This window comes from Amblyraja radiata, chromosome 11, assembly GCF_010909765.2.
Source record: "Amblyraja radiata isolate CabotCenter1 chromosome 11, sAmbRad1.1.pri, whole genome shotgun sequence".
Lineage (NCBI taxonomy): Eukaryota > Metazoa > Chordata > Chondrichthyes > Rajiformes > Rajidae > Amblyraja > Amblyraja radiata.
Window position 1 is genome coordinate 48,930,114 of NC_045966.1, and position 25,483 is coordinate 48,955,596.

Consider the following 25,483-nt stretch of genomic DNA (forward strand, 5'->3'; position numbering starts at 1 on the left):
ATACTACCACCCTGGTCTCCTCCTCCAGGGGTCTCTCATGCAGGGCTACCTCCTCCTGCACTATCACCTCCTGTGGCATCATCTCCTGCCACTCCTCCTCCTGGGTGGGCAACACTTGCATGGCAGGTTTTTTTGAGGTTTGTGCCCTCCCCCTGCGCTGCTGCCTTTTTGGTGCCATCTCTAAAACACAAGTCTCCTCTCCAAAAAACTCTCCAGCTATGAATGAACATGCCTTGGAGTGACAGAGGTGACGTTCTGCTGTTTAAATTACCTTTTTTTTCTACTGACCATTTTTTCACCCTGGAGCCATTACCTTTGACTACCTTCGACCACCTTGGACTACCTACAAGTAGCATCACGCCCTACTATGACTGGCTTCAACTAGACCTACGGCGACCTATTTTTAGTCGCGGCCAATTTTTAACATTTTGAAAAATACGTCGCGACCTAGCTGAAGCCTCGACTACGCGGAGACCACTTTCGACCATGAAGGAGACTGACAAAAACCTCCTACGACTTTGTGGTGACCTTCCCACAACCATGGGCCGCGGGCAAGGTCGCCAGAGGTCGTGGTGGAGGTCGCCCAATTGGGACCGGGGCTTTACAATGCCAAAGACACGGGTTCGATCCTGACTATGGGTGATGTCTGTAAGGAGTTTGTACGTTCGCCCCGTGACCTTTGTGCGTTTTCTCCGAGATCGTCGATTTTCTCCCACAGTCCAAAGATGTACATGTTTGCAAGTGAATTGGCTTGTTATACAGCTGCTCCTCAACCTACGATGGGTATAACCCCATTGTAAATCAAAAATATCGTAAGTCGAAAACGCATTTAATATTAAATATTAAATTTAATCACATGACCAGAAGGGCTAGTCCCATTTGCTTGCATTTGCCCATTACTCTCCAAAACCTTTCTATCGCTATATGTTCAAATATTTTTTTTAAACATATATAAAACACAGAACATAAAGCAATACAGCACAGGAACAGGCTCATCATCCCACAATATCTATGCTGAACATGATGCCACCTGTACTTGTTCCATATCACTCTATTCCCTGCACATCCATGTGCCTATCTAAAAGCTTAAATGCCACTATCATATCTGCCTCCACCACCACCGCAATGCGTTTCAGACCCTCCTACATTGTGTCAGTTTCTATAGCTTCCTCCAGCAGCTCATTCCAGATATAGACTGAGAGAGCATGTTGACCTGGAGATCCCTATTAAATATGTCGCATCTCACCTTAAGCCCATGCCCCTCTAGTTTTAGAATGCTGTTTCCTGGGGAAAAGACGGGGAGCTTTCACGGTGAATAACAGAACACATATTTAGATAAGAAATTACCTTTTACATCACAGATTTTATGACATTTTCATGAAATATGAATGCATCAATTTTGGCAGTTGGGCAGTCATACCCAAGGTAGTTTACAACAAAGTAGTAGAGGAACTTCATTCATGCTATTTAGGAATTGTTCACATGGAACTTGGTTCACAGCCTTATTAATAGACAGAGTTTACCAACGTGGCAAAACAAAGTCACTGGGAACTGCTCCAAAGATGGAAGTGACGCAGGAGGTCATTACAACCTGTCAGCATGGACTATTGTGAGAAAGGTGTGGACAACTGTTGGTTGTCATACATTATAATGTTTATGAGCTGAGACTACCAGGCTAGTAAAGATAGAATATGGAATATAGGAAACCTTTGTGGAGATATATGGTAACCAAAGTAAGTGAGAGCTTCAGAAAGGCTCTTGTAGATCAATTGAACTCAGAATGCCAAAAATGCAAGTATGATGAGAGAGATTGCGAGTTTGAATCTTTATCTGGAAATGAAGTCTACAATTGTTGACAGAGAACATGATTGAAGATAATTAAAACATGATACAAAAATAATATGAGTTCAACCATTACAGACTTAAACATTAAGGGAATGCCACGTCTATGGAAAAAAAGGGTGAGTTTACCCCAAATATCTAAGCTCAATATTAAGCCTCGAAGTTTTGTAATGTGCCTTATTGGATGATGAGATATGATTCCTCCAGTCGACAAGCTTAGCAAAAGCAGAGCCGTGGGTTACCACTTCATCTGAGAAAAAACACCTCCCTTTGAGAAGTACTCTCAAAAGTGGATTAAAGACATATCCACCCCAGCTCTTTGAAAATAAGTCTTTCAAGTGTGGCATCCCCTTTATTGTGCCACTGTAATGATTTCACAAACCTAATCAAAGCCCCTGCAAATCAAGCAAAGAGGCAATGCATCAGAGGGCATTTGTAATGAAGTGCAGTGCAGGTAAAGTAGCACATGAATCATGGAATGGTCCCCAATGGATGCCAATTTAGACTGAATGTGCACATATTTTCAAAAAGGTATGTTACTTCCTCTGCCTGTAATTAGAGAAAGATTAACACAATTCTCATTTTCCTCTACTGTGGAAACTACAAGAAATCTACCCCAGATGATGATTCTGATATTGCATTTTTTTCATCTTTCTGTCACTTCCTCTGGTCTTCCTCATACCCAATTTGCTCTCCCTTTTTATTAACTCAAGGGTTTCCTTTGGGTGCTAAAAATTTGCTGTCTCAGTGGTTAAAAGATCTGTGACGCTTCTGTGACATCCCCAGAATTTCCTCTCTCACAAGTTATTGGCTATAAAAGTAAGATATTTGTTCACCTTCAGACAGATAACCCACACTGAAGCATCTGTTGCTGATTGATTAGCTCAAACGTATTATCATGTCTGCGGTTCTGAAGGCTGTGATATTTCTCTTCATTTTAGTCAGTGTCAACTGCATATGGATGCGTCCAGCTCTCCGAGAGATTATTCACCTACTGGGGAAAGGTGAAATTATGATGGTAAGTGCAAAAAAAATTTTTCACAGAAGTTGTTCTGAGATTGTGCTGAAGTTGCAGCTCACCGGGCTTATATATTTCATACCAAGATTGAATCAGCGTTTCTGTTTTCTAATAACTTTTCTGTTAAAGAAGACTAATTGTAAAGTGAAAGTCAAAATTAATTATTTGTGATTAGTATTGACTGATCAAATCTAACATTTTGTTTTTTGTTTCTCTGAAGGCTGGTTGCAATGACACGTTACTTCCTCAAGTTGACTTCCATATCAAGGTGGGAATGGTTTTAAATGGTAGACATTCATGATCTAGCATGTAAATATTATGTTCCATTTTGGACATTTTAATTATCTTCTTGTGGTCCCATATTCAGGAATATTTACAAGTTTAGGAGCATGAGTGCTATATTTCATGTAGCATTTAAATTTAAGTGCATGGCAGATGTCTTCTTGATTATGAAACCAGATTAATGTTTAATTGAGATATCTGGAGCAATATGTATTCAATGTGAATAATCACCACCACCTGATGTCATGTAACGTCAATTTATTTTTTTGTTTCCTAAGGACAATGTAAATCTAATGACAGTTTCTATCAAACTTCACGTTACATAAATAATCAGTTGATGCTGCATTAGTTCATCAATGTACACCAGGAATATCCATAATCACCTCCACAATCTTAACTTGAGTCTGTGGGATGCTGTCTAAGATGAGACATGCATTTTCAGGTTGAACTGATGGATGATCGACTGTGCAGTCATTGTAACTCCACCTCACACACAAAATGTGGGGACTCATGCCCAAAAACAAAGCTTTGTAATCTACTCGTTGAGTCATTTGATCTAAATTCAGAAATGGAACTAAGTCTAGGGTGGCAACACACGCTTGCCTGCTCATGGGTTCTAATCTCTCTCCAGGGATCTAAGCACAAACCTCCAGCCTGACAGTGAATGTGGCAGTGAGAGAGTGTTTCATTATCAGAGGAGTTGTCTTTGGAATGGGTTGCTATACCAAGCCTCAGGGTTCCCCCTTCATTAGATCTTGTGGCACAACTGAAAGAGCAGTCGGAGTTTCCACTGGAATTCTGATAGTTGAAATCCACTACTTAAAAATGTTTATTTGGTCACTGTTACATAGCACCTTGTGAGATCTTGTTGTTTATAATATTAGAGCATTTACTTCAATAGTTACCGAGTTCTCTGGAACATTCAGGAGGAGATCTCACAGGTGCTATTGCAAGACATATTGTGCTGCTGCCTCACAACTCAGGGGATGTCAGGGGCTGTATTTGCGCATTCCCCCCTGTGTGGGTTTCCACCGGGTCCTTCCATTTCCTCCCACATCTCAAGGATGTACTGGAGTTGAAATGGCTGCTGTAAATTTCCCCTTAGATTAATGACAACGGGAATCACAGAGAAGGTGATGGCCATTTGTGAGAGTTGATGGGGTGTGGGAAAATAAGGAGGGGGGTAGAGAACAAGACCAATGGAAATCCTCCCATGGGAGAGTGTGGAACTATTAAGTCCATGGCTTCTTCTTATGCTATTGTAAGCATAACTGAGTTAGCAATACCTGTGTTAAGAAAACTTTTAAATGTTTTGGTGAATGTGCACCTTCCTTTTTAATAATCTTAATGTTTTTTTCCTGGAGTCAATAAATAAAATCTCCTGACCGACCTATGTTATATTTTCCAGAATTATAAAACAGATGAAATCAATGTGTTCTGCAAAGCACACAAAGCTCTGAAGCATGTGCGTTACTGCAAGAACATTGACATAAACAGGCTTCAAATGCTACTGCAGGCCATAGCAGGACAGGTGAGTGTCACTTAGAACATATTGCTTCTTTGGAACAGGAGTACTGTTATAAAAAAAAGGTTGGAGCTAATACTTAGTGAGCACAATGCCACTGAACTGCATAAGAACTTTGAAAGATGTGGCGTGTGATGTAGTTTCTACCAGAGCCCTAACCAAAATAAGCATTGAATGAAGCTACCTGTCATAGAGTCAAAGAGTGATACATTCTGGAAACAGGCCCTTCAGCCCAACCAGCTCACACAGGCCAACAATGTCCCAGCTACACTAGTCCACTTGCCTACGCTTGGTCCATATCCCTCCTAACCTGTCCTATTTAAACTTGTAGTGTTTCGAGACAAGATGTCAAAGTTGGTCTCTTATTAATTTCTTGAATTTAATTTGGCCAACTTGATGGGCAATTTAGCCAAGGTCAAAATGAAAATGAAGAAAAAGCACAAAAGTGCAACATTCGGAGTCATTATCCCTTTGAAGTGAAATGTGAATCTCTAAATTGATTAAAAAATACTGACTGAATACTCTGTTGATAGAATTTGGTGGTAATCGCCACAGAGACCGGATGCATACACTATCTGTAAATCAGATATCCTGCATACTATGTGACCAGCAGTTAAACTTATTCATATTACTTCGCATCAGCATCAGCTGCAATCTGCAAAGTCAAAATCAACTATTTTTAATTTACTTCTGATTCCAATCATCATTGTAGAAAAATACTGGGAACACTCAGCAGGTCTGAGAGACAGAATTCAACTTGGAGGTCTGAGACCCTTTGTCAGGACTGGGAGACGGTGAGGACTGTGTTTGTTTTCAGCTGCAGAGAAGGTGGGGAGGGATGGGAGAACAAAACAATCTCTGACAGAACAAGACCAAATGAGGCAATGTGGTAATTAGCAGCACATCATGCTTCTTAATGCGAAGTGTTGCTAATAGCAGACCTATGGGACATTTCCAGCAGACCAAGATATACTATTCAGTCGTTTGGTCTTACTCCATCAGAGATACCCTCTTTATTTTCCCCAACCCCTCATCAGATTCTCTGTTACTGAAAATGAGCTTGGTTTTTTCCTTTCCCAGTTCTGACATAGAGTCTCAGACCTGAAAGATTAACACAATTTCTCTTTTACCTGCTGTGTGTTTTCATCACTTTCTTCCTTTATTTTAAACCACCAGCTGCATTATTTTATTCTTGCTCAAAGCATCATGCTATATAAATGGCCCCATTGTGTAGAGATGCAGAGAGCATTTCTTCGCTGTCCCATGAGCAGCACAGTGGCGCAATTGGTAGAGCTACAACCTCAGCATCAGAGACCTGGGTTCAATCCTGAACTCAGGTGCTGCCTATGTGGAGTTTGCGCGTTCTCTCCATGACCATATGGGTTTCCTCCAGGTGCTCCGGTTTCTTTCCACATCCCAAATGCGTGCAGGTTTATAGGTTAATTAGCCTTTATAAATTGCCCCTAGTGTGTAGGGAGTGAATGAGAAATTTGATTAACATAAAACTATTGTGAACAGGTGATCAATGATCAGTGTGGATTAGGTGGCCAAAAGGCCGTATCTTTAAACTAAACTAAACTAAACTCCTTGTGCATGCAGTCATGTAATTAAAAGAATGATTGCAATTAGTAATTACCAAAGATAACCATTAGCTGAAGTTATCATTTTAGATCAGTACATAACAACTAAAAGATTATGCTGTACACTTGAAAAATTCTTAATCCAGATAGAAAAACTAGCAGCAGTTTCATTTTTCAATTCTTTTCTCATTGCAGAAACTGGACTGTTCACTTGATGAAACTTCAATGTTTGAAGCAAATGAATTTATGAAAGGCTTGAGATCATACACCAGATATGCATTTCGAGAAAGCAAATTGTAGAATGTTGGTATGCAAAGAGGTGCAAATTAATAGCATTTTGAATAGTATTTATTTATTTCTCAGTAGTATTTTATACAAAACATGTAAATCAGAACTGTTTATTACTAACAGAACCAATTGTAGATTGGATATGTTACTATACTGTATGTGTATTGTATGCTCCTATATGGAAGTTGGAAGATTCAACAGGAATTGTAAACATGTTATAACTCTTGCATTTAATTTAAAAATGTTAATCTGAAGGTATTGAAGGACAATAACATTACTGACTGTTGGGACAGGGATTATGTTACGATCTAGATATCAATGATCAAGGGAAATGTGTGCTAGGACAGTAAAGATGGATCAAGTCAGGAGAATAAGGATTGCCCACACTGGATGAAGGGAAGAGGAGGTTGCAATTTTCTTCCAAACCCAGGAATAGTGTACACATGTTTTATTGTGCAAAACTTGCCTGAATCTCCTTTGAACAGGTGCTGGGTTAGCAACTTTTGATGTGAACACATGAGTTCAAGTGACATCATCCACTATCCACATTTTAGAGTTCAGAGAGGTACCCTGCAAGTTTCAGAGAAATCAAAAGTACCGGAAAGTTGAGGGGATTTATTGTGGGTATTCAGTTATCACTTTAATCCTCAACTTCCTTCCCCATCTCATCACGTCACCGTTGCAACCTCTCTATCAGTTCTATTCCTGTTTGACATAAGGCCTGTCGTTCTGTAGTTATTTTTATTGTAGAAGTTTGTTCTTGTGCTGAAAATTTATTTGAAAAGTCTATTTTATTTACAAATTATTTAGCAGAATTAAGAAACAAATACTTGCTTCTGTATTATTTTTTTGTGATTAATATCTGTTAAGTATTAATTGTACATCAACAATAAATTATGTATTTTATTGATATTCATCTTCTGACTGAATTTTTATTTTAAAGCTGTACATAGAGTAAATGAGTTATATTTATTATTATCCTTGTTAGAAATATATATAAAACACTGACTTTAAATTTCCAGTCCATTAAACAAAAAATGTAGCAGATTTTACTCCATTCGGAAAATGTATTTCTCTTTGCATCCATGAATTTTGAAAGTAAAGCAAACTATGAAGACTCATTATTGGGGAGGTGTTTAAAGAGGAGATAAATATATGAATGTGTAGGAAGGAACTGCAGATGCTGGTTTGCACTGAAGATAGAGAAAAAAATGCTGGAGTAACACAACGGGTCAGGCAGCATCTTTGGAGAAAAGAAATAGGTGACGTTTCAGGCCATGACCCTTCTTCAGACTAATTTGTGGATCTGAATAAGAGTCACACTAGAAACGTCACCTATTCCTTTTCTCCAGGGATGCTGCCTGATCCAATGAGTTCAGCATTTTCTGTCGATCTTCTACATGAAGAAATAGATGGTTACCGGGAACAAAGACTGAAAATGCCGTGACACAACTGTTAGAGCTGCCGCCTCACAGAACCAGTGACCTAGGTTTGATTCTGAACTCGGGAGCTGTCTGTGTGGAATTTGCACATTCTCCCTGTGATCGCATGGGTTTCCTCCCAGCGCACCAGTTTCCCCCCACATCCCAAAGATGTGCGGTTTATAGGTTAATTAACCTCCATAAGATGACCTCTAAGATGTAAGGATTGAATGAGAAAATGGGATAAGATAGAACTAGTGTGTCCGAGTGGTCAATGGTCGACATGGACTAGGTGGGCCGCAGGGCCTGTTTCAATGCCAATCTCACCTATGTAAACGCAGCACAGAAGAAGAGATGAAGCCTGCAACAGATTACATGATCATGTTCAATGAGGGGGCAATCTTCAAAGCCCAGATGGCCTACTCCTGGTCCAATTTTCTCATGTTCTTATGCTTACTTGAATGTATCAAATGACAGTGGATGAAATTTGCAATAATCGCACCAGCTCCAAATGTGTGCCATTTGTTTTCACCTCTGCAACATGCGACACTGAAGTATAAAATCATGAGAGGAATAAAACGGGTCGATGCACAGAGTCTCTTGCTCAGAGTAGGGGAATCGAGGACCAGAGGACATAGGTGCAAGGTGAAGGGGAAAAGATTTAATAGGAATCTGAGGGGTACCTTTTTCACACAAAGGGTGGTGGGTGTATGGAACAAGCTGCCAGGGGAGGTAGTTGTGGGGGTTACCTTTTATAAGTCATCGAACCCTGTGGGGCAGAACTACATGGGGGTGGTACCCCTACTAACCAATCGCAGATATCAATTACATTAAAGTGTTATTGACAGTTCCCCAACCCAATTACAAAGCATCCCTTTACAATGTTTCGACAGAAGCTTCCGGAAAGAAGTCAGTTGACCCAAGTAATGCAACATTCTCCCGGGGAGTATAAACAATTCAAACAAGGCTTCACACTTCAGCCAATCATCAAACAGTAACACAAACATCTTGCAACACTATTAACAGTATTTACAATCCTTCTGCAGCCAGCAAATCATGCTAATGCTTCTGCAACACCTTTGGGGTTCCCTGCAGAGTCCTCGTACATTTTAACAATCGAGAGGACAGCTGGACCTCACCTTATCTGATAATTCAATCTAGGACCTAGACTTCCTGGCACCAATTTGCAGCTTTCAGCTTTGCACAGAAATTAACCTTACAGGTTCTGCAGATAGAAACATAGAAACATAGAAATTAGGTGCAGGAGTAGGCCATTCGGCCCTTCGAGCCTGCACCGCCATTCAATATGATCATGGCTGATCATCCAACTCAGTATCCCGTACCTGCCTTCTCTCCATACCCTCTGATCCCCTTAGCCACAAGGGCCACATCTAACTCCCTCTTAAATATAGCCAATGAACTGGCCTCGACTACCCTCTGTGGCAGGGAGTTCCAGAGATTCACCACTCTCTGTGTGAAAAAAGTTCTTCTCATCTCGGTTTTAAAGGATTTCCCCCTTATCCTTAAGCTGTGACCCCTTGTCCTGGACTTCCCCAACATCGGGAGCAATCTTCCTGCATCTAGCCTGTCCAACCCCTTAAGAATTTTGTAAGTTTCTATAAGATCCCCTCTCAATCTCCTAAATTCTAGAGAGTATAAACCAAGTCTATCCAGTCTTTCTTCATAAGACAGTCCTGACATCCCAGGAATCAGTCTGGTGAACCTTCTCTGCACTCCCTCTATGGCAATAATGTCCTTCCTCAGATTTGGAGACCAAAACTGTACGCAATACTCCAGGTGTGGTCTCACCAAGACCCTGTACAACTGCAGTAGAACCTCCCTGCTCCTATAGGGTGATTTCACGAAAGGTATCAAATGACAGTGGATGAAATTTGCAATAATCGCACCAGCTCCAAATGTGTGCCATTTGTTTTCACCTCTGCAACATGCAACACTGAAGTATAAAATCATGAGAGGAATAAAACGGGTCGATGCACAGAGTCTCTTGCTCAGAGTAGGGGAATCGAGGACCAGAGGACATAGGTGCAAGGTGAAGGGGAAAAGATTTAATAGGAATCTGAGGGGTACCTTTTTCACACAAAGGGTGGTGGGTGTATGGAACAAGCTGCCAGGGGAGGTAGTTGAGGCAGGGACTATCCATAATTTAAGAAACAGTTAGACAGGTACATGGATAGGACAGGTTTGGAGGGATATGGACCAAGGGCAGGCAAGTGGGGCTAGTGCAGTTGGGACACTGTTGGCCGGTGTGGGCTGGTTGGGCCGAAGGGCCTGTTTCCACACTGTATCACTTCTATGTCTCTATCATTGTAAGAAATACCGTTACACTTGTTAAACACGAGCAATCAAACAGAAACTTCTTCCCAAAGGAAGAAGGAGCAGATAGGATGCCCCAAGTTGGTAATTGGATCAGGATTGAAAGTGAAACTAGAAGGAAACAGAAGTATATAAGATTATGAGGGGCCTAGACAGGTAGATAAGTGAAATCCTTTTTTCCATGGTAGGCATAACAAAAACACGAGGGTGCGTGTTTAAGGTGAGAGGGAGGAGTTTTCAAGGGGAACTGAAGTTTTTTACAGGGTAGTTGATATCTGAAATGTGCTGCAGAAGTGGTAGTGGAATCAGATACAGACAGTCAGCATGGCACAGTTGTAACAGTCAGCATGTCCCTGTGAGGGTAAGAATCAAAGATGGTAAGATTAGGAACCTTGGTTAAGAAAGGAAATTGAACATTTGATCAGAAATAAGCAAGGGTATATTAAATATAGCTATTTGGTGTCGGTGATTCTTTTGATGTACGAGAGAACATGAAATAAACCAAGTAAAGAAAAGGAGGACAAGAAATAACATTGGGAAACAAGATTAAGGAGAATTGAAAAAAAAAACATTTGTTGGTATATTAGAAACAATAAGGTTGCTAGTCATAGAGTCATAGAGCGTGGAAACAGGCCCTTCGGCCCAACTTTCCTACACCATCTGCACTAGTCCCACCTGCCTGTGTTTAGCCCATATAACCTCTCCAATCCATGTACCTGTCTACACGTTTAGTTTAGTTTAATTTAGTTTAGAGATACACCGTGGAAAAAGGCCCTTCAGCCCACCGAGTCTGCACCAACCAGTGATTCCCCACACACTAGCACCATCCTACACACATTGGGGACAATTTACAATTATATCGAGCCAATTAACCGACAAATCTGTACGCCTTGGAGTGTGGAAGGAAGCCGGAGATCCCGGAGGAAACATGCAGGTCACGGGGAGAACAAACAAACTCCATACAAACAGCACCCATAGTCAGGATTGAACCTGGATCTCGGGCACGGTAAGGCAGCAACTCTACTCCTGCACCACTGTGCTGCCCTTATCCCGTTTCTTAAATGTTGTGATAGTACCTGCACCGGCAGCTCATTCCATATACCTACCATGTGCAAAAAAGTTGCTCCTCAGTTTCCGATTAAATCATTCCCCTCTTACCTTAAACCTAAGTCCTCTGATTCTCGATTCCCCTACACTGGGTAAAAGACTGTGCATTTACCCTATCTATTCCTATCATGATTTCATGCCTCATCCTCCAGTGCTTCAAAGCCAGGGGAAGAGCAAGTCCCCTGAAAGGCCAAGAGTAAAATTATTGCATTGAGCCAAGGATTATGAGTGGGATTCTAAATGAATATTTCGCATTGGTGTTCACTAGAAAGAAGGATGCGGAAGTTGAAGAGTTAGGGGAGGGATAGATTGATATACTGGAAAATGTCTGCCTTGGGTAGGAGTAAGTGTTAGAAGTACTGATACACATTGAGGTGGATATAAGCTCAGGGTCTGACGGCATCAGTCACAGGATACCATCGGAAGCAAAGGAGACGGCTGGGGGTCTAATAGAGAATTTTGCACCTTTGTTTTCTCTGGGAGAGATAACAGAAGACTTTGTTCCAAAGGAATAGTGGTGGTAAGTCAAGAAACTACAGGTCAAGAGGAGGGAAATTATTGGAAAAAAAACGATGTTCATTTAGCAAAGAGGGGTGACACATTAGCCTAGCGGTAGAACTGCTGACTTACAGTGCCAGAGACCGGGGTTCGATTCTGACTATGGGTGCTATTTGTATAGAGTTTGTACATTTGGCTGCATGGGGTTTCTCCGGGTGCTCTGGTTTCCTCCCACACTCCAAAGACGTACAGGTTCGTAACTTAACTGGCTTTGATAAAAATCACTGACTGGTGCGGACTGTGGGCCAAAGGGCCTGTTTCCGCGCTGTATCTATAAAGTCTAAAGTCTAAAGGGTCTAATTAAGGAGGGCCAGCATGATTTTTATGCAGGGAGAGCCCTGCCATACAAATCATACAAATCCGATTGAGTTATTTAAAAACATTGATAAATGCTGATAGTAGAAATAGTTTGCAAAGATTTTAGTAAGGCTTTTGACAAAGTCCTATATGGTAGGCCGGTGATGAAAGTTAGGCCACATGGGATCCAAGGAGTGTTGGCAAGCTGAATCCAAAATTAGTTTGGTGATAAGAAGCAGAGGATAGTGAGAGAGGAGTGCTTAGTTTGACAGTCTGTAACCAGTGATGTACCACAGAGATTGGTACTTGGCGCTTTAATTTCATTATTAGTTTAGAGATACAGTGTGGAAACAGGCTTTTTGGCCCACCGAGTCCGTAGCAACCAATGATCATCTGCACACTAGTTCTGTTAATATTGGCCATAATAGAGATATATAAAATGGAGGATCATTGCATATTAATGATCTGGATGAGGGAATTGAAGGCAATATCTCCAAGTTTGCGGATGACACTAAGCTGGGGGGCAGGGTTAGCTGTGAGGAGGATGCTAGGAGACTGCAAGGTGACTTGGATAGGCTGGGTGAGTGGGCAAATGTTTGGCTGATGCAGTATAATGTGAATAAATGTGAGGTTATCCATTTTGGTGGCAAAAACAGGAAAGCAGACTATTATTTAAATGGTGGCCGACTAGGAAAAGGGGAAATGCAGCGAAACCTGGGTGTCATGGTACACCAGTCATTGAAAGTAGGCATGCAGGTGCAGCAGGTAGTGAAGAAAGCGAATGGTATGTTAGCTTTCATAGCAAAAGGATTAGAGTATAGGGTGATTTCACGAAAGGTCACTGGAGCGTAGATCCGCACCCACGTGACCGAAATTTTTAACTGGGGGACAAGCGTCACTTCCGGTACATGTTAGTGAATGGGAAAACACGCACTTTCACACCCGTTAAAAACATCGAAAACGGCCAGGTTTTGAGCTGCAATTTACTGAGCCGGTCGGGGTGACCGTGAGGAACAGCTACCTAAATTTACAGTAAAAAAAAAAGATAGAAACTAAGGTAAATACAAGAAGGAGCTGAAGGGGCAAAATAAGTGGAAGTTGATTGCGGACATTTTTCGTAGAGATTTAAAGATCCAAAATATCGGGAATTATCGCGTTTGCTCGCTGCATTTCATCAAAAGTAAGGCATTATTGGCTTTGTTATCTTTATTCATTTGTTAGATGAAAAGTATTAAAAGTTAGAAATCCTTCAGTAAAATTGCAAAATCGCCCATGGTTCTCGGGTGGGTTTTAACATGCAAAATGAACACGCTTCGGAAGCTACATTCACCATTTAAATATCCGTGAATCATAAATGCGTCTTGAAATAAATTTTACTCAGATGCAAGCTAAGGAATGGTATAATTCTCAGCTGTTCATTTGACAAAATCAGGACATTTTTTGGCCAATAATAAAATGTCCTGATTTTGTCAAAATGTCCTGATTTACTGGACCACTAAACATTTATTTTATGAAACAATAACGAATTACCAATATGATACCTAGCCACACCGCAGGATCAATCCTTGTCTCTGCTTGTCTAAGCCCTTCAGCCTCGTGCAAGCAGATACTTCCAAAAGGTTACGCAGTCCCAAGTGCTCCACCAGTAGATCGACAACGAACCTTGTGGGGGTTACCTTTTATAAGTCATCGAACCCTGTGGGGCAGAACTACATGGGGGTGGTACCACTACTAACCAATCGCAGATATCAATTACATTAAAGTGTTATTGACAGTTCCCCAACCCAATTACAAAGCATCCCTTTACAATGTTTCGACAGAAGCTTCCGGAAAGAAGTCAGTTGACCCAAGTAATGCAACATTCTCCCGGGGAGTATAAACAATTCAAACAAGGCTTCACACTTCAGCCAATCATCAAACAGTAACACAAACATCTTGCAACACTATTAACAGTATTTACAATCCTTCTGCAGCCAGCAAATCATGCTAATGCTTCTGCAACACCTTTGGGTTTCCCTGCAGAGTCCTCGTACATTTTAACAATCGAGAGGACATCTGGACCTCACCTTATCTGATAATTCAATCTAGGACCTAGACTTCCTGGCACCAATTTGCAGCTTTCAGCTTTGCACAGAAATTAACCTTACAGGTTCTGCAGATAGAAATATAGAAACATAGAAATTAGGTGCAGGAGTAGGCCATTCGGCCCTTCGAGCCTGCACCGCCATTCAATATGATCATGGCTGATCATCCAACTCAGTATCCCGTACCTGCCTTCTCTCCATACCCTCTGATCCCCTTAGCCACAAGGGCCACATCTAACTCCCTCTTAAATATAGCCAATGAACTGGCCTCAACTACCCTCTGTGGCAGAGAGTTCCAGAGATTCACCACTCTCTGTGTGAAAAAAGTTCTTCTCATCTCGGTTTTAAAGGATTTCCCCCTTATCCTTAAGCTGTGACCCCTTGTCCTGGACTTCCCCAACATCGGGAGCAATCTTCCTGCATCTAGCCTGTCCAACCCCTTAAGAATTTTGTAAGTTTCTATAAGATCCCCTCTCAATCTCCTAAATTCTAGAGAGTATAAACCAAGTCTATCCAGTCTTTCTTCATAAGACAGTCCTGACATCCCAGGAATCAGTCTGGTGAACCTTCTCTGCACTCCCTCTATGGCAATAATGTCCTTCCTCAGATTTGGAGACCAAAACTGTACGCAATACTCCAGGTGTGGTCTCACCAAGACCCTGTACAACTGCAGTAGAACCTCCCTGCTCCTATAGGGTGATTTCACGAAAGGTCACTGGAGCGTAGATCCCCACTCACGTGACCGAAATTTTTAACTGGGGGACAAGCGTCACTTCCGGTACATGTTAGTGAATGGGAAAACACGCACTTTCACACCCGTTAAAAACATCGAAAACGGACAGGTTTTGAGCTGCAATTTACTGAGCCGGTCGGGGTGACCGTGAGGAACAGCTACCTAAATTTACAGTAAAAAAAAAAGATAGAAACTAAGGTAAATGCAAGAGGGAGCTGAAGGGGCAAAATAAGCGGAAGTTGATTGCGGACATTTTTCGTAGAGATTTAAAGATCCAAAATATCGGGAATTATCGCGTTTGCTCGCTGCATTTCATCAAAAGTGGCATTATTGGCTTTGTTATCTTTATTCATTTGTTAGATGAAAAGTGTTAAAAGTTAGAAATCCTTCAGTAAAATTGCAAAATCGTCCATGGTTCTCGGGTGGGTTTTAACATGCAAAATGAAAACGCTTCTGATGCTCCATTCACCATTTAAATATCCGTGAATCATAAATGCGTCTTGAAATAAATTTTACTCAGATGCAAGCTAAGGAATGGTATAATTCTCAGCTGTTCATTTGACAAAATCAGGACATTTTGACAAAATCAGGACATTTTATTATTGGCCAAAAAATGTCCTGATTTTGTCAAATGAACAGCTGAGAATTATACCATTCCTTAGCTTGCATCTGAGTAAAATTTATTTCAAGACGCATTTATGATTCACGGATATTTAAATGGTGAATGGAGCTTCAGAAGCGTGTTCATTTTGCATGTTAAAACCCACCCGAGAACCATGGGCGATTTTGCAATTTTACTGAAGGATTTCTAACTTTTAATACTTTTCATCTAACAAATGAATAAAGATAACAAAGCCAATAATGCCTTACTTTTGATGAAATGCAGCGAGCAAACGCGATAATTCCCGATATTTTGGATCTTTAAATCTCCACGAAAAATGTCCGCAATCAACTTCTGCCTATTTTGCCCCTTCAGCTCCCTCTTGTATTTACCTTAGTTTCTATCTTTTTTTTTTACTGTAAATTTAGGTAGCTGTTCCTCACGGTCACCCCGACTAGTACAGTAAATTGCAGCTCAAAAACGGGCCGTTTTCGATGTTTTTAACGGGTGTGAAAGTGCGTGTTTTCCCATTCACTAACATGTACCGGAGGTGACGCTTGTCCCCCAGTTAAAAATTTCGGTCACGTGGGTGCGGATCTACGCTCCAGTGACCTTTCGTGAAATCACCCTATAGGAGCAGGGAGGTTCTACTGCAGTTGTACAGGGTCTTGGTGAGACCACACCTGGAGTATTGCGTACAGTTTTGGTCTCCAAATCTGAGGAAGGACATTATTGCCATAGAGGGAGTACAGAGAAGGTTCACCAGACTGATTCCTGGGATGTCAGGACTGTCTTATGAAGAAAGACTGGATAGACTTGGTTTATACTCTCTAGAATTTAGGAGATTGAGAGGGGATCTTATAGAAACTTACAAAATTCTTAAGGGGTTGGACAGGCTAGATGCAGGAAGATTGCTCCCGATGTTGGGGAAGTCCAGGACAAGGGGTCACAGCTTAAGGATAAGGGGGAAATCCTTTAAAACCGAGATGAGAAGAACTTTTTTCACACAGAGAGTGGTGAATCTCTGGAACTCTCTGCCACAGAGGGTAGTCGAGGCCAGTTCATTGGCTATATTTAAGAGGGAGTTAGATGTGGCCATTGTGGCTAAGGGGATCAGAGGGTATGGAGAGAAGGCAGGTACGGGATACTGAGTTGGATGATCAGCCATGATCATATTGAATGGCGGTGCAGGCTCGAAGGGCCGAATGGCCTACTCCTGCACCTAATTTCTATGTTTCTATGTTTCTATCTGCAGAACCTGTAAGGTTAATTTCTGTGCAAAGCTGAAAGCTGCAAATTGGTGCCAGGAAGTCTAGGTCCTAGATTGAATTATGAGATAAGGTGAGATCCAGATGTCCTCTCGATTGTTAAAATGTACGAGGACTCTGCAGGGAAACCCAAAGGTGTTGCAGAAGCATTAGCATGATTTGCTGGCTGCAGAAGGATTGTAAATACTGTTAATAGTGTTGCAAGATGTTTGTGTTACTGTTTGATGATTGGCTGAAGTGTGAAGCCTTGTTTGAATTGTTTATACTCCCCGGGAGAATGTTGCATTACTTGGGTCAACTGACTTCTTTCCGGAAGCTTCTGTCGAAACATTGTAAAGGGATGCTTTGTAATTGGGTTGGGGAACTGTCAATAACACTTTAATGTAATTGATATCTGCGATTGGTTAGTAGGGGTACCACCCCCATGTAGTTCTGCCCCACAGGGTTCAATGACTTATAAAAGGTAACCCCCACAAGGTTCGTTGTCAATCTACTGGTGGAGCGCTTGGGACTGCGTAACCTTTTGGAAGTATCTGCTTGCACGAGGCTGAAGGGCTTAGACAAGCAGAGACAAGGATTGATCCTGCGGTGTGGCTAGGTATCATATTGGTAATTCGTTATTGTTTCATAAAATAAATGTTTAGTGGTCCAGTGCGTGACTCTGTCTTTTACTGAACTAGAATAAGGTGGTTAGCTCTAGGAGCATAATTACATTGGGGGCTTGTCCGGGATCTCAACGGGCCCCCAGACACAAGTTTGTGATCGTGAGCTGTTTCCAATTGTGAGGGGAGAAATCGGCGCCACAGTACATTTTTTGCATCGTTTTTCCCACTTCGCTAGTCTGAGCGGATCGGTCAGTCGCGAACTTGGGTTGGGGTTCCAAACAAGATCGTAGAACAGTAGTCTAGCAAGCACTGAGGGCATTCCTTTTTGGGATTTGAGGTCCCCTAAAAGCTAAGTTGACAGCGCTGTTGCAAAATCTAACCGTTAGGTACCATTGAGTTGGCCTGATATCGAAAATAACTTGGTGGTTTGAGTCCCTGCCCAGACTTGGATATCCGATTGGCTGGATATTAGAAAACAGAACTGGGTCTAAACAGTACTAAGAGGTGACTGTGTCGTTGTTGGGGGTGCAAATTGGCAAGGCACTGACTGCCAGCGTGAAGCGATTATGCGCTGACAACCTGTACCAAGCAGGTGGAAAGGAAGAGCCCCTTGCAAGGGTGAGCCTATATGGGTTTGAGTCCCCGCCTGTGTGAGAATATGTGAATCTCTGAAAAGATGGGGGGAGGAGTCTCGTCAAGGTACCGGGAACTCAGTGGTTAAAGTATAAATTGGCCGAATATACTTTTAATCAATCCTGAGAATTTCATAATCCTACAGATGTCTGCTTAAAATTTTGAATTTGAACTCACGTACTAGAAAGAATTGGTCAAAAAAAACGAGCTGAAATTTTTTCGATTCAAATTTAACTAAATTCAGGACCTCATATTGAGGTGCTGGTTAATTCAAAGTGTACATATTCTCTTCCAAGTTAATTTGTGTACAATAAATACTTTGTTTAAATTGTTGATAGTTAAGATTTGTGAAACTACATTTAAAGTGTGTTTAGGACTTGTTGATTGTTTCATTGTATTTGCCGTGTATTGCTTTTGATTTCAATTTTGAATTGATTATAATTGGAGTCCAACTCGTGGCTTTTCAGCCAGAGGTTCGAATCCTTCCGATCGCTGTATTGAGGGAATTGTTCCGTTGGTTGAAAACACCACGAGGAGGGATTAAAATATATGGTGATTTGTTTTTGAAATTGTGTAATTAACAAATACTTGTAATTTATATTGGAGTGTGTTTTTGTATAATAGTAATAAATGGTATAGTTTCTTGTTTATGTACGATTTTGACTGCATAGTTTGAATTTATTTGTTTGTGTTAGATTAAAGTGTTTTGAGCGTGGGAGATTGCTGCTGAATGGTGTACTCACTGAAGCACCTTAATTTGGACGACCAAAGATTGTTTTGGAATTGTTTACAGGTTGAAAGTTGTATGAGTTGAGTGTCCACACCTCATGGAAGCCTGATGAGATAACGACAGTGTTAGGCAGCATTCCTGATAAAAAGAAATTCCCTGCTACCTTTAAAGAATACTTTAAAATTACAATGCGTGGGCATTATGCAGACTCCCGAGACCTATGGGAGGTGGTGCAAGAGTCAGTTACTCTTACAGAAAGCATCAGATTTCTAGCAGCCATTAGGATATCCAACATATGAGGTGTTGGAGGATGTAATGGCAGAGGGTAGTGCAAGAGAAGAGGCAGTTTTCACTGCCCTTGCAAATACTTTCCAAAGATCAGTTGATCCAGTTAGAAGTGTAGAAATAAAACCAAAGAAAGCGCAGGAAGATCAGCCTGCAGCCAAAACAAAGGCAGAGAGCGTGGCCAAAAAATAGACGCCAAAATTAGACTTAGGACGGGGAAATCCTAAAATAATGACAGATTGTGAATTGTAAAAACAATTCCCAGCAGATTACCTGAATGACATACCTGCATTGGAGCCGATTTCCCCTAAACTACATTGGAGAAGGAATAGAGTGGTAGGGCCAGATCAGTGCTATGGAGCAGATCATGTCCAATGAAAGAACGAACAGGAGGAAGGGGTCAAAGAAGAAGGTCACGAAGTCTGAGGAACCTTTGGGACCCTAGAGGTTACAGGAACACTCGAGATCCTAGGGAATATTGAAGACCTTTAAATCCTAGGGATCTGGAAGGGCCGAGAGTGAGTTGGCCAGAGGATCAGGGATCAAGAAGACAGACACCCTTCTCACAAACTAACCCATTTTCACAGTCCTGATCAGCCAGCCAGAATTACGGACAAAATAAGCTGACCCTGAGTTGAGCAAACCCTCCTCATAGCACTGAGAATGGTACAGTAAGACAGAATAACCCAAAGAAAACTGCACAAAGCCCCACCTATAGCTGGAGGACTCTAAAGAAAAGTAACAGCCTTGGGAGTCTGTTTTAATTGTAGCCAATTGGACCATGAGAGCAAGGAAGGCCCAACAGAGAGACAAAGTAGAACAAAGGATGAGAAGAAATTAGAGGCAATAAAGAAACTAAGAAAAGAGACAAAGTAACTGTGGTGAGAAGAAGGAACTCGATGGGAATAAGATTTGGCGCTAGTTGAAAGAAGAGGAGGGTGCTGTATGATACATTGAGGTACCGGTAAGAACTAGCAGAGGCAAGAGACCTAGGGCAATAGTGGAGAGGAGCAATCATTATGGCAGACCCGAACAATTAGAGCAAATATGTCTAACAGAATTGTTGTTGAGTTTTATTCGGCCTCCAGGACAGTCTTACCTATCTATGTCATCATCTGGGGAATAGATACATAGATACATAGAAAATAGGTGCAGGAGTAGGCCATTCGGCCCTTCGAGCCTGCACCGCCATACAATATGATCATGGCTGATCATCCAACTCAGTATCCCGTACCTGCCTTCTCTCCATACCCCCTGATCCCTTTAGCCACAAGGGCCACATCTAACTCCCTCTTAAATATAGCCAATGAACTGGCCTCAACTACCCTCTGTGGCAGAGATGGGGTATACGAGCATGTGAACCCACAAGAACGGGCAGAAGACACAGCTCAGGTAGGATGTGTGGGCATCAATCCCATCCACGTGGCTCCCCAGAAAGTGGTAATACTTTTCCAAGAAGATAATAGGCCACCAGCAACACTGATAAATGGATTAGGGAAATGCCAGAATAAAATCAAAATAAAACCATCTACGAGAACTATAAGAATTGCTCCTCACAGTAACATCCTTATTCTTGCAGCTCTGAAACTGAAAGAAGAAAACCAACATAACCTGATACGAAATTTAACAACAATTAACTCAGATGAAAAGCTGCTCAATAGACAATAGACAATAGGTGCAGGAGTAGACCCTTCGGCCCTTCGAGCCAGCATCGCCATTCAATGTGATCATGGCTCATCATCCCCAATCAGTACCCCGTTCCTGCCTTCTCCCCATATCCCCTGACTCCGCTATTTTTAAGAGCCCTATCTAGCTCTCTCTTGAAAGCATCCAGAGAACCTGCCTCCACTGCCCTCTGAGGCAGAGAATTCCACAGACTCACCACTCTCTGTGAGAAAAAGTGTTTCCTCGTCTCCGTTCTAAATCGCTTACTCCTTATTCTTAAACTATGGCCCCTTGTTCTGGAACTGTGGCCCCTGGTTCTGCTCCATATATATACTAGTGCCAAATCCTGCTAACATCTTAACTAACCCAACACTTCGTACCAGCAAGGAAGACGAATTGAGTCACAGTAAATTAAAAAGGTACAGGATGCCTCTAGAGAAATCATCAAGACAGGCTCCAACTTTGGAAAGATCATTGTACAACAATGCTCTTATGCACTACTTTGTCTGAACGGGCTATCTCAAGTAAAAATATACAAATAAACATTGCTCCGTGGCCCGGGGACACCCACTCTGCACACAAATTTAGCTACCCTCTATCAGGAAATTATTGTAATTACTTTAAAATCTAACACTTAACAATAGCCTATCAAGATGGCATGCGATCTATTTCAGAGATAATTGAAAATTTTGGTTTGGGCACAGTATATAAATTAACCTAATGTATTTTCTTGTCTCACCCCCAGAAGAGCAGTCAGAAGTGGGACAGGACTATTCAGCGGGTATCAAGGAGAGAACAGACCCTAGCAGATGTCAGGAATTGTGGTGCAAGTCGGACAGTAAAAATACCTTGGGAATGTGAGATAATAGTACAAAAGTAATAAGATAGATTAAAAGTGAGTAACAAGTCTTCCTCCAAGAGGTTGATGCTAACCACCTAGGGAGAAAGAACTATTATTATCTATAAATCTATTTAAAACATTAATGGTGGATTACATCAAATAAGAAGAGGAGCCAGGATTATAGGTATTTGTTGTCAAAGTCGATGCATTCGGCCGGTGGATCAAAACTTGTCTAACCCTTGATAATAAAGCGGCCACTGTTATCAAGGAGTTGAAGAAAATTATCCCTAGATTTGGCATCCTTATTCGACTTAGTTTAACTAATGATCCACGTCATATTGGAACAAATTAATGAAAATTATGCGAACAGCTGGGAATGCAGCAGCAATTGCATTGTGAATATCGACCACAAGCTGCTGGACTTGTAGAAAGGCCAGATCAGACCCTTAAAACTAAATTAGCTAAATTAAAGGCAAGACTGAGATAGGTTTGTTTAAAATTACTTTCCATAGTTTGTTTCAAATAGGAGTCATGCCTGTATGGAAATCTGGACTGAATCCAGCTGAAATCATTATGATAGACCCTCAAGAATACCATACTATAGAATCAAAATGTAATAAAAATGATCAATCTCCATCATATGACTGCAAAGATGACCGACCACATTCTAACATTGACTTTAGTGTTGAAAGAATTATGTAGAAGGATAGGAGCAGTATATAGGGAGAGGCCTTTTGTTGAAGATAGAAGGAAGGAATGCATGGGTATATCTCCACCACTGTAATCAGTGGAAATAGGGACTGCTAACTTACTTTATTCCAGGTTCTCTTAGAAACTTCATTCTCTAATATGGATCAAGCATAGATGAATTATCAATATGGATGGAGGGGATTTGCGCCCACGAAAACTTGGGAAGTGAAGACTCATCAGACGGAAATCATGAAGCTACACCCACGAAAACTCGGGAATCTTGATGAAATTCTGGGAAAATACATCAGCATCTTTTTGTTAAGATATCTGTTAGAATGAAGCAGCTACTGTCGTACTTTGATTATCATAAATGATGGGTTATCATATGATAAAAGGGAGGAATGCTAATATTGGCTAAGATAGAGATATATGAAATGGAGGATCATTGCATCTGCAGAACCAGTTTGGTCAATTTCTGTGCAAAGCTGAAAGGTGCAAATTGGTGCCAAGAAGTCTAGTTCCTAGATTGAACTATCAGATAAGGTGAGGTCCAGATGTCCTCTCGATTGTTAAAATGTATGAGTACTTTGTAGAGAACCCCAAATGTGTTGCAGAAGCATTAGCATGATTGGCTGGCTGCAGAAAGATTGTAAATACTGTCAAAAATGTTGCAAGATGTTTGTGTTACTGTTTGATGATTGGCTGAAGTGTGAAGCTTTGTTTGAATTGTTTATACTCCCTGGGAGAATGTTGCATTACTTGGGTCAACTGACTTCTTTCCAGAAGCTTCTGTAGAAACATTGTAATGGAGAGCTTTGTGATTGGGTTGGGGAACTGTCAAAAACACTTTAATGTAATTGATATCTGTGATTGGTTTGTAGGGGTACCACCCCCATGTAGTTCTGCCCCACAGGGTTCGATGACCTATAAAAGGTAATCCCCACGAGGTTCGTTGTCGATCTTCTGGAGGAGCTGTTGGGACTGTGTAACTTTTTGGAAGTTTCTGCTTGCACAAGGCTGAAGGGCTTGGACAAGCAGAGACAAGGATCGATCCCGTGGTGTGGTTAGGTATTGTATAGAGAATTTGTTATTGTTTCATAAAATAAAAGTTTAGTGGTCCAGTGCTTGACTCGGTGTTTTACTGAACTAGAGTAAGCTCTCGGACCATAATTACTGTTACATCCTACACACTAGACCAATTAATCGACAAACCCGCACATCTTTGGAACATGGGAGGAGCTGGAGCAGCCAGAGAAATCCCACGCGGTCACATGGAAAACGTACAAAACTTCGTACAGACAGTACCTGTAGTCAGGATTGAACGCAGATCTCTGGCACTTTAAGGCAGCAACTTTACTGCTGCGCCACTGTGCCACCTCTTGTATATATAAATGACTTGGATGAGAAAGTATGTGGACTGCTCAGTAGGGCAGCACAGTGGTGCAGTGGTAGAGTTGCTGTCTTGCAGCACCAGATATTTCAGTTTGATCCAGACTACACGTGCTGTTTGTATGGAATTTGTACGTTCTCCCCGTGACCAATAGACAATAGACAATAGGTGCAGGAGTAGGCCATTCGGCCCCTCGAGCCAGCACCGCCATTCAATGTTATCATGGCTGATCATCCCCAATCAGTACCCCGTTCCTGCCTTCTCCCCATATCCCCTGACCGCTATTTTTAAGAGCCCGATCTAGCTCTCTCTTGAAAGCATCCAGAGAACCTGCCTCCACCACCCTCTGAGGCAGAGAATTCCACAGGCTCACCACTCTCTGCGACCACTTGGGTTTCCTCTGACTGTTCTGGTTTCCTCCCACACTCCAAAGACGTACAGGTTTGTAGGTTAATTGGCTTCAGTAAAAATTGCATTTCATTTCTCCAGTGTGGAGGACCCACACTGTGAGTACAGAATGCAGTGCGCTGCACATTGATGCAACAGCCAAGAGGGCACACCAACACCTCCACTTCCTGAGCGGACTGAGGAATTCTGAATGTCTCCAATGACTCTTACAACCTTCTGCCAATGCACCTTAGAAAGCATACTCTCAGGCTGCATCACAGAAGGACACAAAGTGCTGGAGGTCAGGCAGCATCTCTGGAGAACATGGATCGGTGATGTTGCAGAACTGGACCCTTCAATCAGACTGAGGCAGGGTCCCAATCTGAAACATCACCTATCCATGTTCTTCAGAGATGCTGCTTCATGCAGTTACTCCAGTACTTTGTGTTTTTTTGTGTAAATCACCATCTGCAGTTTCTTGTTTCTACATTCTACATTCTGTGAGGTTGCATCCTGGCTTGGTTCGGGAACAGCACTGCCCAAGTCCGCAAGAGTTGTAGATGTAGCCCAGTCCATCACACAGACCAGACTCCCCACCATTATCTCCACCTACACTTCACGCTGCTCCAGAAAAGAAGCCATCATAATCAAAGGCTTGTCACTGCCGTCATTCCTTCCTCTCCCTGCTCCTATCTGACAGAAGGTAGAGAGGCTTGAAAGCACACACCACCAGACTCAAGAACAGCTTCTCCCCTATGTTATCAGGCTTCTGACGGGTCCTTTTCGAAGTTAGGGTACTGTCTGATTAACCACAGCACCATTGTAGACATTGGACTTTGTCCACGTAACCATGTGCTACAATGCGGAGAACTTTATTCTACACTCTGTATCTTCCCGTTTGCTAAACCTATTATACTTGAATTTGATGATTGTATTTCTACACAGTACATCTGATCAGTTTGGATAGTATGTTTGTGGTTTATATCAAAAATGCACAAAATGCACAAAACATGATTAAACATGCATTTGATAAGGAACAAAATAGGAGATTAGTGGGCAAAATTAGGGCACATGGTATTGGGGGTAGAGTGCTGACATGGATAGAAGATTGGTTGGCTGACAGGAAACAGAGAGTAGGGATTAACGGGTCCCTTTCAGAATGGCAGGCAGTGACTAGTGGGGTACCGCAAGGCTCGGTGCTGGGGCCGCAGCTATTTACAATATACATCAATGATTTGGATGAAGGGATTCAAAGTAACATTAGCAAATTTGCAGATGACACAAAGCTGGGTGGCAGTGTGAACCGTGAGGAGGATGCT